Here is a 9070-nt window from a genome sequence, read left to right as displayed (position 1 = left end):
CGGTGGAGGGGACCATACATGATCACAAGTGTGTCACCATATGGTTACGTGGAGCTTCAAGATATTGATTCTGATAAGAAGTTCATTGTCAATGGACAGAGAATCAAGCACTATCTTGAAGGCAACTTTGAGCAAGAATGCTCAAGGCTGAAGCTAGATTAAAAGCTCAGCAAGGTCCAGCTAAAGACAATAAAGAAGCGCTTGCTGGGAGGCAACCCAGCCATGGGGCATTAATCCTCTAAGCATTTTGCCCTATTTTTTTTTTTTATTTGTTTATATAAAGTTTACTGACACTAAGGTAAAGAATCATTTGCATAAGTTTACAGGGTTACAGAAGGAATTTGCACACAAAACAGAGATAGGGAGCTCAATGGCAAGAAAACGCCAGTAAAGGGGCATTTTGGGCGTTCAGCGCCCAAAATGGGCATCCACTGGGCGCTGAACGCCAGTAATGGTAGAAATTTGGGCGTTCAACGCCAGAAATGGCCACCCACTGGGCGTTGAACGCCAGGAATGGCAGCAAATGGGCGTTGAACGCCCAGGAGATCAGCATTTGGGCGCTGAACGCCCAAAACAAGCAGTGTTTGGGTGTTCAAACGCCAGGAAGACAGGGAGGAGCCAAATCCATTTATCCCACACGTATTTCCATTTTAATTTCAAAATTTATGCTTCAAGGCATGATTTTTACATGAACATGTCAAGAACCCTGATTTCTAAAATCCTTAATTTCTAAAAATCCATCTTTCCAAATTCAATCCAACTCTTTTCAAAATCTTTTCTGAAAACAAATCTATCTTTTTCACTCAAAAATCTTTTCAACTAATCCATATCTTTTTTCAAATCTTCATATTATCTTTTTCAAAATCCAAATTTATCTTTTTCAAAAATCTATCCTATCTTTTCAAAATTACACTATATCTTCTATCTTATCTTTTTCAACTCAATCTTTTTATCTTATCTTTTCCAATCTTTCGAAAACCCACCCCCCCACCCCTTTAAAATTGGGTTCGGCCCCCCCCTCCTCCATCACCAAGTGCACCTCGATCTCCTTCTATCCCTCTCCTTTCTTTTCTTTTACTTGAGGACAAGCAAACCTCTAAGTTTGGTGTGTTTATCCGAAATCACTAAGATCATGGCTCCCAAAGGAAAACAATCCACTCCAAGAGGCAAGAAAGAGAGCGTTCCAAAACCACTTTGGAATCAAGGGAAGTTCTTATCTAAAGAACATTCAGACCATTATCTTAAAGTAATGGGTCTGAGGTCAGTGATCCCGGAAGTTAGATTCGATCTGAAAGAAGATGAATATCCGGAGATCCAGGAGCAAATTCGAATCAGGAACTGGGAAGTCCTAGCTAATCCTGAAACGAAAGTAGGAAGGAACATGGTCCAGGAGTTCTATGCTAATATGTGGCAGACTGACAAGCAAAGACTATCTGGAACTGCCTGCTACGAATTTCGGACCATGGTCAGGGGAAAGATTGTTCATACCACCCCTGACAAGATCAGAGAGATATTAAAGCTACCTCAGCTAAAGGATGATCCAGACTCCTTCAACAGGAGGATGATGAGAGCAGACATTGGCCTGGATAAGATTCTAGAGGACATATGTATCCCTGGAGCCAGGTGGACCACCAACACAAAGGGCGTCCCAAATCAACTCAAGAGAGAGGATCTCAAACCAGTTGCCAGAGGATGGCTGGACTTCATTGGGCGTTCTTTGTTGCCCACTAGTAACTGTTCTGAAGTCACAGTTAAAAGAGCAGTGATGATTCATTGCATCATGACGGGGAAGGAAGTGGAGGTTCATCAGCTGATTTCCACTGAACTCTATAAGATTGCTAACAAAAATTCAAAAGAGGCCAGGTTGGCTTATCCAAGCATGATTTCTCTGCTCTGCAAGGACGCTGGAGTCAAGATGGGAATAACTGAATATATCCTAATTGAAAAGTCAATCACCAAAGCATCAATGGAGAGACAACAAGCACAGGAGGATCTTATCAAGAAGAGAGTACAGGAATTCCTCCCAGAGATTCCTCAAGCGGAATATTGGGAATATCTTGAGACGTCTGTCACCAAGATACAGGAAGCTATGGAACAAATAATAAAACAACAGAAGGAACACAGTCAAATGCTGACCCATATGTTTAAAGAACAAGAGGAGCAGGGACGTGACTTAAGGGAACTGAAGCGCCAAAAGTCTTCTGTAATACCAAGCATCCCAAGGATCAGAGGAACCCCCATACCCCCAGAATAAAGGTTGTTAATTTCCAATTTCTGCCTTAACTCTGTGACAGTGTCCTTATAAAAAGTTTACCTTAGAAGTCATATAATAGTAATTAGTATCTATTTGATTTTATCTCCAATTAAGCTATAGTTTATTTTTCTCATCATCATTAAACATGAATAAAATAGTAGATCTTTTGAATAAGAAGCAATAAAATTTCGAGTTTAATAAAATAAATTCTAATTGGTTAAATGTGGTGCAATGCTTTCTGTCTTCTGAATGAATGCTTGAACAGTGCATATGTCTTTTGAATTTTTTGTTTAAGACTGTTAAATATGTTGGCTCTTGAAAGAATGATGAACATGAGACATGTTATTGATAATCTGAAAATCATAAAAATGATTCTTGAAGCAAGAAAAAGCAGCAAAGAACAAAGCTTGCAAAAAAAAAAAAAAAGCAAAGCAAGCAGAAGAAGCCAAAAGCTCTTAAAACCAAAAGGCAAGGGCAAATAGAAAGGATCCCAAGGCTTTGAGCATCAGTGGATAGGAGGGCCTAAAGGAATGAAATCCTGGTCTAAGCGGCTAAACCAAGCTGTCCCTAACCATGTGCTTGTGGCGTGCAGGTGTCAAGTGAAAACTTGAGACTGAGCGGTTAAAGTCAAGGTCCAAAGCAAAAAAGAAGAGTGTGCTTAAGAACTCTGGACACCTCTAATTGGGGACTTTAGCAAAGCTGAGTCACAATCTGAAAAGGTTCACCCAGTTATCTGTCTGTGGCTTTTATGTATCCGGTAATAATACTGGAAAACAAAGTGCTTAGGGCCACGGCCAAGACTCATAAAGAAGCTGTGTTCAAGAATCATCACACTGAACTAGGAGAATCAATAACACTATCTGAGTTCTAAGTTCCTATAGATGCCAATCACTCTGAGCCTCAATGGATAAAGTGAGATGCCAAAACTGTTCAGAAGCAAAAAGCTACTAGTCCCGCTCATCTAATTAGAATCTGAGCTTCACTCAAAAAACTCTGAGATATTATTGCTTCTCAACTTATTAGTCTTCTATTTTATTTAAGTTGCTTGAGGACAAGCAACAGTTTAAGTTTGGTGTTGTGATGAGCGGATATTTTATACGCTTTTTGGGGTTAATTTCATATAGTTTTGAGTATGTGTTAGTTAGTTTTTAGTTTATTTCCATTAGTTTTTAGGAAAAATTCATATTTCTGGACTTTACTATGAGTTGTGTGTTTTTCTGTAATTTCAGGTATTTTTCTGGCTGAAATTGAAGGAGCTGAGCAAAAATCTGATCCAGGCTGAAAAAGGACTGCTGATGCTGTTGGATTCTGACCTCCCTGCACTGAAAGTGGATTTTTTGGAGCTACAGAACTCGAAATGGCGTGCTTCCAATTGCGTTGGAAATTAGACATCCAGGGCTTTCCAGCAATATATAATAGTCTATACTTTGCACAAGGATAGACGACGTAAACTGGCGTTCAACGCCAATCCTCTGCCCAATTCTGGCGTCCAGCGCCAGAAAAGGATCAAAAGCTGGAGTTGAACGCCCAAATTGGCATAAAAACTGGCGTTCAACTCCACAAATGGCCTCTGCACGTGAATTGCTTAAGTCTCAGCCCCAGCACACACCAAGTGGGCCCCAGAAGTGGATCTCTGCATCATCCATCATAGTTTATCTAATTTTTGTAAACCTAGGCTACTAGTTTAATATTTAAACAACTTTTAGAGACTTATTTTGTATCTCATGACATTTCAGATCTAAACTTTGTATTCTCTGACGGCATGAGTCTCTAAACCCCATTGTTGGGGGTGAGGAGCTCTGCTGTGTCTCAATGAATTAATGCAACTATTTCTGTTTTCTATTCAAACACGCTTGTTCCTATCTAAGATGTTCATTTGCGCTTAACTGTGATGAAGGTGATGATCAGTGACATTCATCATCTTCCTCAAACTATGAACGTGTGCCTGACAACCACCTCCGTTCTATATTCGATTGAATGAGTATCTCTGAGATCTCTCAATCAGAATCTCCGTGGTATAAGCTAGAATTGATGGCGGCATTCATGAGAATCCGGAAAGTCTAAACCTTGTCTGTGGTATTCCGAGTAGGATTCAAGGATTGAATGACTGTGACGAGCTTCAAACTCCTGAAGGCTGGGCGTTAGTGACAGATGCAAAAGGATAATAAATCCTATTCCAACCGGATCGAGAACCAACCGGTGATTAGCCGTGCTGTGACAGAGCGCGTGAGCGTAGTTTTCACTGGAAGGATGGAAGGTAGCCATTGACAACGGTGATCCACCAACACATAGCTTGCCATAGGAGGACGTGCGTGCGTGAACAAGAAGACAGAGGAAAGCAAAGATTCAGAAGACAAAGCATCTCCAAAAACTCCAACATATTCTCCATTACTGCATAACAAGTAACCTTTAATCCATGCTCTATTGTTTATTCGCAATTCAACTGATAAACATAATTAACTTCCTGACTAAGATTTACGAGATAACCATAGATTGCTTCAAACCAACAATCTCCGTGGGATTCGACCCTTACTCACGTGAGGTATTACTTGGACGACCCAATGCACTTGCTGGTTAGTGGTACGCGTTGTGAAAAGTGTGATTCACAATTCGTGCACCAGCACCTAAGACCGGAGAATCCTCTAGAAAAGGGAAAGGGAAGACAAAAGCTTCCACCTCCGAGTCATGGGAGATGGAAAGGTTCATCTCCAAAGCCCATCAAGACCACTTCTATGATGTTGTGGCCAAGAAGAAGGTGATCCTCGAGGTCCCTTTCAAACTCAAAAGAAATGAGTATCCGGAGATCCGACATGAAATTCAAAGAAGAGGTTGGGAAGTTCTAACAAACCCCATCCAACAAGTCGGCATCCTAAACCATGATCAAAGTAAGAACCCGAAACCAAAGAATTATCTCACCATGGTTCGGGGGAAATACTTAGATTTTAGTCCGGAAAATGTGAGGTTGGCGTTCAACTTGCCAAACATGGAAGAGAACGCACGCCCCTACACAAGGAGAGTCAACTTTGATCAAAGGTTGGACCAAGTTCTCATGGACATATGTGTAGAAGGAACTCAATGGAAGATTGACTCAAAAGGCAAACCGGTTCAACTAAGAAGACTGGACCTTAAGCCTGTAGCTAGAGGATGGTTGGAGTTTATTCAATGCTCAATTATTCCCACTAGCAACCGGTCTGAAGTTACTATAGACCGGGCCATCTTGATCCATAGCATCATGATTGGAGAAGAGGTGGAAGTTCATATGATTATACCTCAAGAACTCTACAAAGTGGCTGACAAGTCCTCCACTATGGCAAGGTTAGCCTTTCCTCACCTCATTTGCCACCTATGCAATTCGGCTGGGATTGACATAGAGGGAGATATCCTCATTAAAGAGGACAAGCCCATCACTAAGAAAAAGATGGAGCAAGCAAGAGAGCCCATTCATGGAGCTCAAGAGGTGCAGGAAGCTCATCACCATGAGATCCTGGAGATGCCTCAAATGCATTTTCCTCCACAAGACTATAGGGAGCAAATCAACACCTCCCTAGGAGAATTAAGTTTCAACATGGGACAACTAAGGGTGGAACATCAAGAGCACTCCATCATCCTTCATGAAATAAGAGAAGATCAAAAAGCAATGAGGGAGGAGCAACAAAGACAAGGAAGAGACATAGAAGAGCTCAAGGACATCATTGGTTCCTCAAGAAGGAAATGCCACCATCACTAAGGTGGATTCATTCCTTGTTCTTATTTCTTCTGTTTTTCGTTTTCTATGTTATGTGCTTATCTGTGTTTGTGTCTTCACTACATGATCATTAGTAGTTAGTAACTTTGTCTTAAAGTTATGAATGTCCTATGAATCCATCACCTCTCTTAAATGAAAAATGTTTTAATTCAAAAGAACAAGAAGTACATGAGTTCTGAATTTATCCTTGAACTTAGCTTAATTATATTGATGTGGAGACAATGCTTCTTGTTTTCTGAATGAATGCTTGAACAGTGCATATGTCTTTTGAAGTTGTTGTTTATGAATGTTAAATATGTTGGCTCTTGAAAGAATGATGACAAGGAGACATGTTATTTGATAATCTGAAAAATCATAAAAATGATTCTTGAAGCAAGAAAAAGCAGCAAAGAACAAAGCTTGCAGAAAAAAAAGAAAAAAAATATTCAAAAAAAAAAAAGAAAAAGCAAGCAGAAAAAGCCAAAAGCTCTTAAAACTAAGAGGCAAGAGCAAAAAGCCAATAACCCTTAAAACCAAAAGGCAAGGGCAAATAAAGAGGATCCCAAGGCTTTGAGCATCAGTGGATAGGAGGGCCTAAAGGAATAAAATCCTGGCCTTAGCGGCTAAACCAAGCTGTCCCTAACCATGTGCTTGTGGCGTATAGGTGTCAAGTGAAAACTTGAGACTGAGCGGTTAAAGTCGAGGTCCAAAAGCAAAAAAAGAGTGTGCTTAAGAACCCTGGACACCTCTAATTGGGGACTTTAGCAAAGCTGAGTCATAATCTGAAAAGGTTCACCCAGTTATGTGTCTGTGGCATTTATGTATCTGGTGGTAATACTGGAAAACAAAGTGCTTAGGGCCACGGCCAAGACTCATAAAGAAGCTGTGTTCAAGAATCATCATACTGAACTAGGAGAATCAATAACACTATCTGAACTCTGAGTTCCTATAGATGCCAATCATTCTGAACCTCAATGGATAAAGTGAGATGCCAAAACTATTCAAGAGGCAAAAAGCTACTAGTCCCACTCATCTGATTGGAGCTAAGTTTCATTGATATTTTGGAATTTATAGTATATTCTCTTCTTTTTATCCTATTTGATTTTCAGTTGCTTGGGGACAAGCAACAATTTAAGTTTGGTGTTGTGATGAGCGGATAATTTATACGCTTTTTGGCATTGTTTTTACATAGTTTTTAGTATGATTTGATTAGTTTTTAGTATATTTTTATTATTTTTTAAATAAAAATCACATTTCTGGACTTTACTATGAGTTTGTGTATTTTTCTATGTTTTCAGGTATTTTCTGGCTGAAATTGAGGGACTTGAGCAAAAATCAGATTCAGAGGCTAAAGAAGGACTGTAGATGCTGTTGGATTCTGACCTCCCTACACTCAAAATGGATTTTCTGGAGCTACAGAAACCCAAATGGCGTGCTCTCAATTGCATTGGAAAGTAGACATTCAAGGCTTTCCAGAAATATATAATAGTCCATACTTTGCCCGAGATTAGATGACACAAACTGGCGTTCAACGCCAGCTTTCTGCCCTATTCTGGAGTTAAACGCCAGAAACAGGTTGCAAAGCAGAGTTAAACCCCAAAAATAGGTTACAAACTGGCGTTTAACTCCAAGGAAGACCTCTACACGTGAAAGCTTCAATGCTCAGCCCAAGCACACACCAAGCTTCACAGAGAGGACGGGATGTAGCCATTAACAACGATGATGCCCAACATACAGCTTGCCATGGACAGGAGTAGGAATGATTGGATGAAGACAACAGAAAAGCAGAGGTTCTGGAGGAACGAAAGCATCTCTATACGCTTATCTAAAATTATCACCAATGAATTACATAAGTATCTCTATCCTAGTTTATATTTTAATTATGTTTAATTATCAATTCTCTATAACCATTTGAATCCGCCTGACTGAGATTTACAAGGTGACCATAGCTTGCTTCAAGCCGACAATCTCCGTGGGATCGACCCTTACTCACATAAGGTTTATTACTTGGATGACCCAGTGCACTTGCTGGTTAGTTGTGCGAAGTTGTGACAAAGTGTAATTCACGTTTGAGAGCACCAAGCCTTTGGTGCCATTGTTGATGATCACAATCTCGTGCATCAAGGACGAGCAAAACTCTTAAGTTTGGTGTTTCAAAAGCTATTCTTTGTGACTCCTACCATTCTTAAGTATAGATGAAGAAGATGGAGCAAACTAGAGAGCATGCACATGAACCTGTGCAGCCGACTCAACACAGACAAAAGAGTGACATTGAAGAGATCAAGCACTACATGGGATCCTCAAGGAGGAGCACTAACCACTATCATCCAGGTTGATTCGTTCTGTTTTACTCCTTTCCTGTTATTTTTCTATTTTCTGTCTGTTTATTTGTTTTCTTGTTCTAGTTGTATGATCATTTGCATTGATGTCTTTAAGTTGTAAAATATTCCATATATCTCTCACCTTGCTTAAATAATTTTTTTTATTTTGAAAAGAATTGAGAGATGCATGAATTTCAAGTCTAAAATAAGATTAGTTTAATTAGTTTGATGTGGTGCCATTTGCTTTTGTTTTCTAAATTTATGATTAAACAGTGCATATTTGAAGTAGTAACTTTAGAATGTTGGCTCTTGAAAGAATAAGGAAAAAGGAAAAGTATTATTGGTGATATGAAAAATCCATAAATTGATTCTTGAAGCAAGAAAAAGTAGCAAAAAGAAAAATAAAAAGCTTGCATGCGATCAAAAAAATAATAATAATAAAAAAGAAAGAAAAAAAAAACAAAAAGCAAGCAGAAAAAGCCAATAGCGTTTAAAACCAAAAGGCAAGGGTACAAGGGCCCAAGGCTTTGAGCATCAATAGTTAGGAGGTCCCAAAGGAATAAAATCCTAGCCTAAGCGACTAAACTAAGTTGTCCCTAACCATGTGCTTATGGCGTGAAGGTGTCAAGTGAAAAGCTTGAGCTTGAGCGGTTAAAGTCGTGGTCCAAAGCAAAAAGAGTGGTCTTAAGAACTCTAGACACCTCTATTTGGGGACTCTAGCAAAGCTGAGTCACAATCTGAAAAGATTCATCCAGTTAAAGTGTCTGTGGC

The sequence above is a fragment of the Arachis ipaensis genome, chromosome B2, assembly GCF_059453495.1.
Source record: "Arachis ipaensis isolate K30076 ecotype BB chromosome B2, ASM5945349v1, whole genome shotgun sequence".
Taxonomy (NCBI): Eukaryota; Viridiplantae; Streptophyta; class Magnoliopsida; order Fabales; family Fabaceae; genus Arachis; species Arachis ipaensis.
This window is presented reverse-complemented; position numbering follows the sequence as displayed.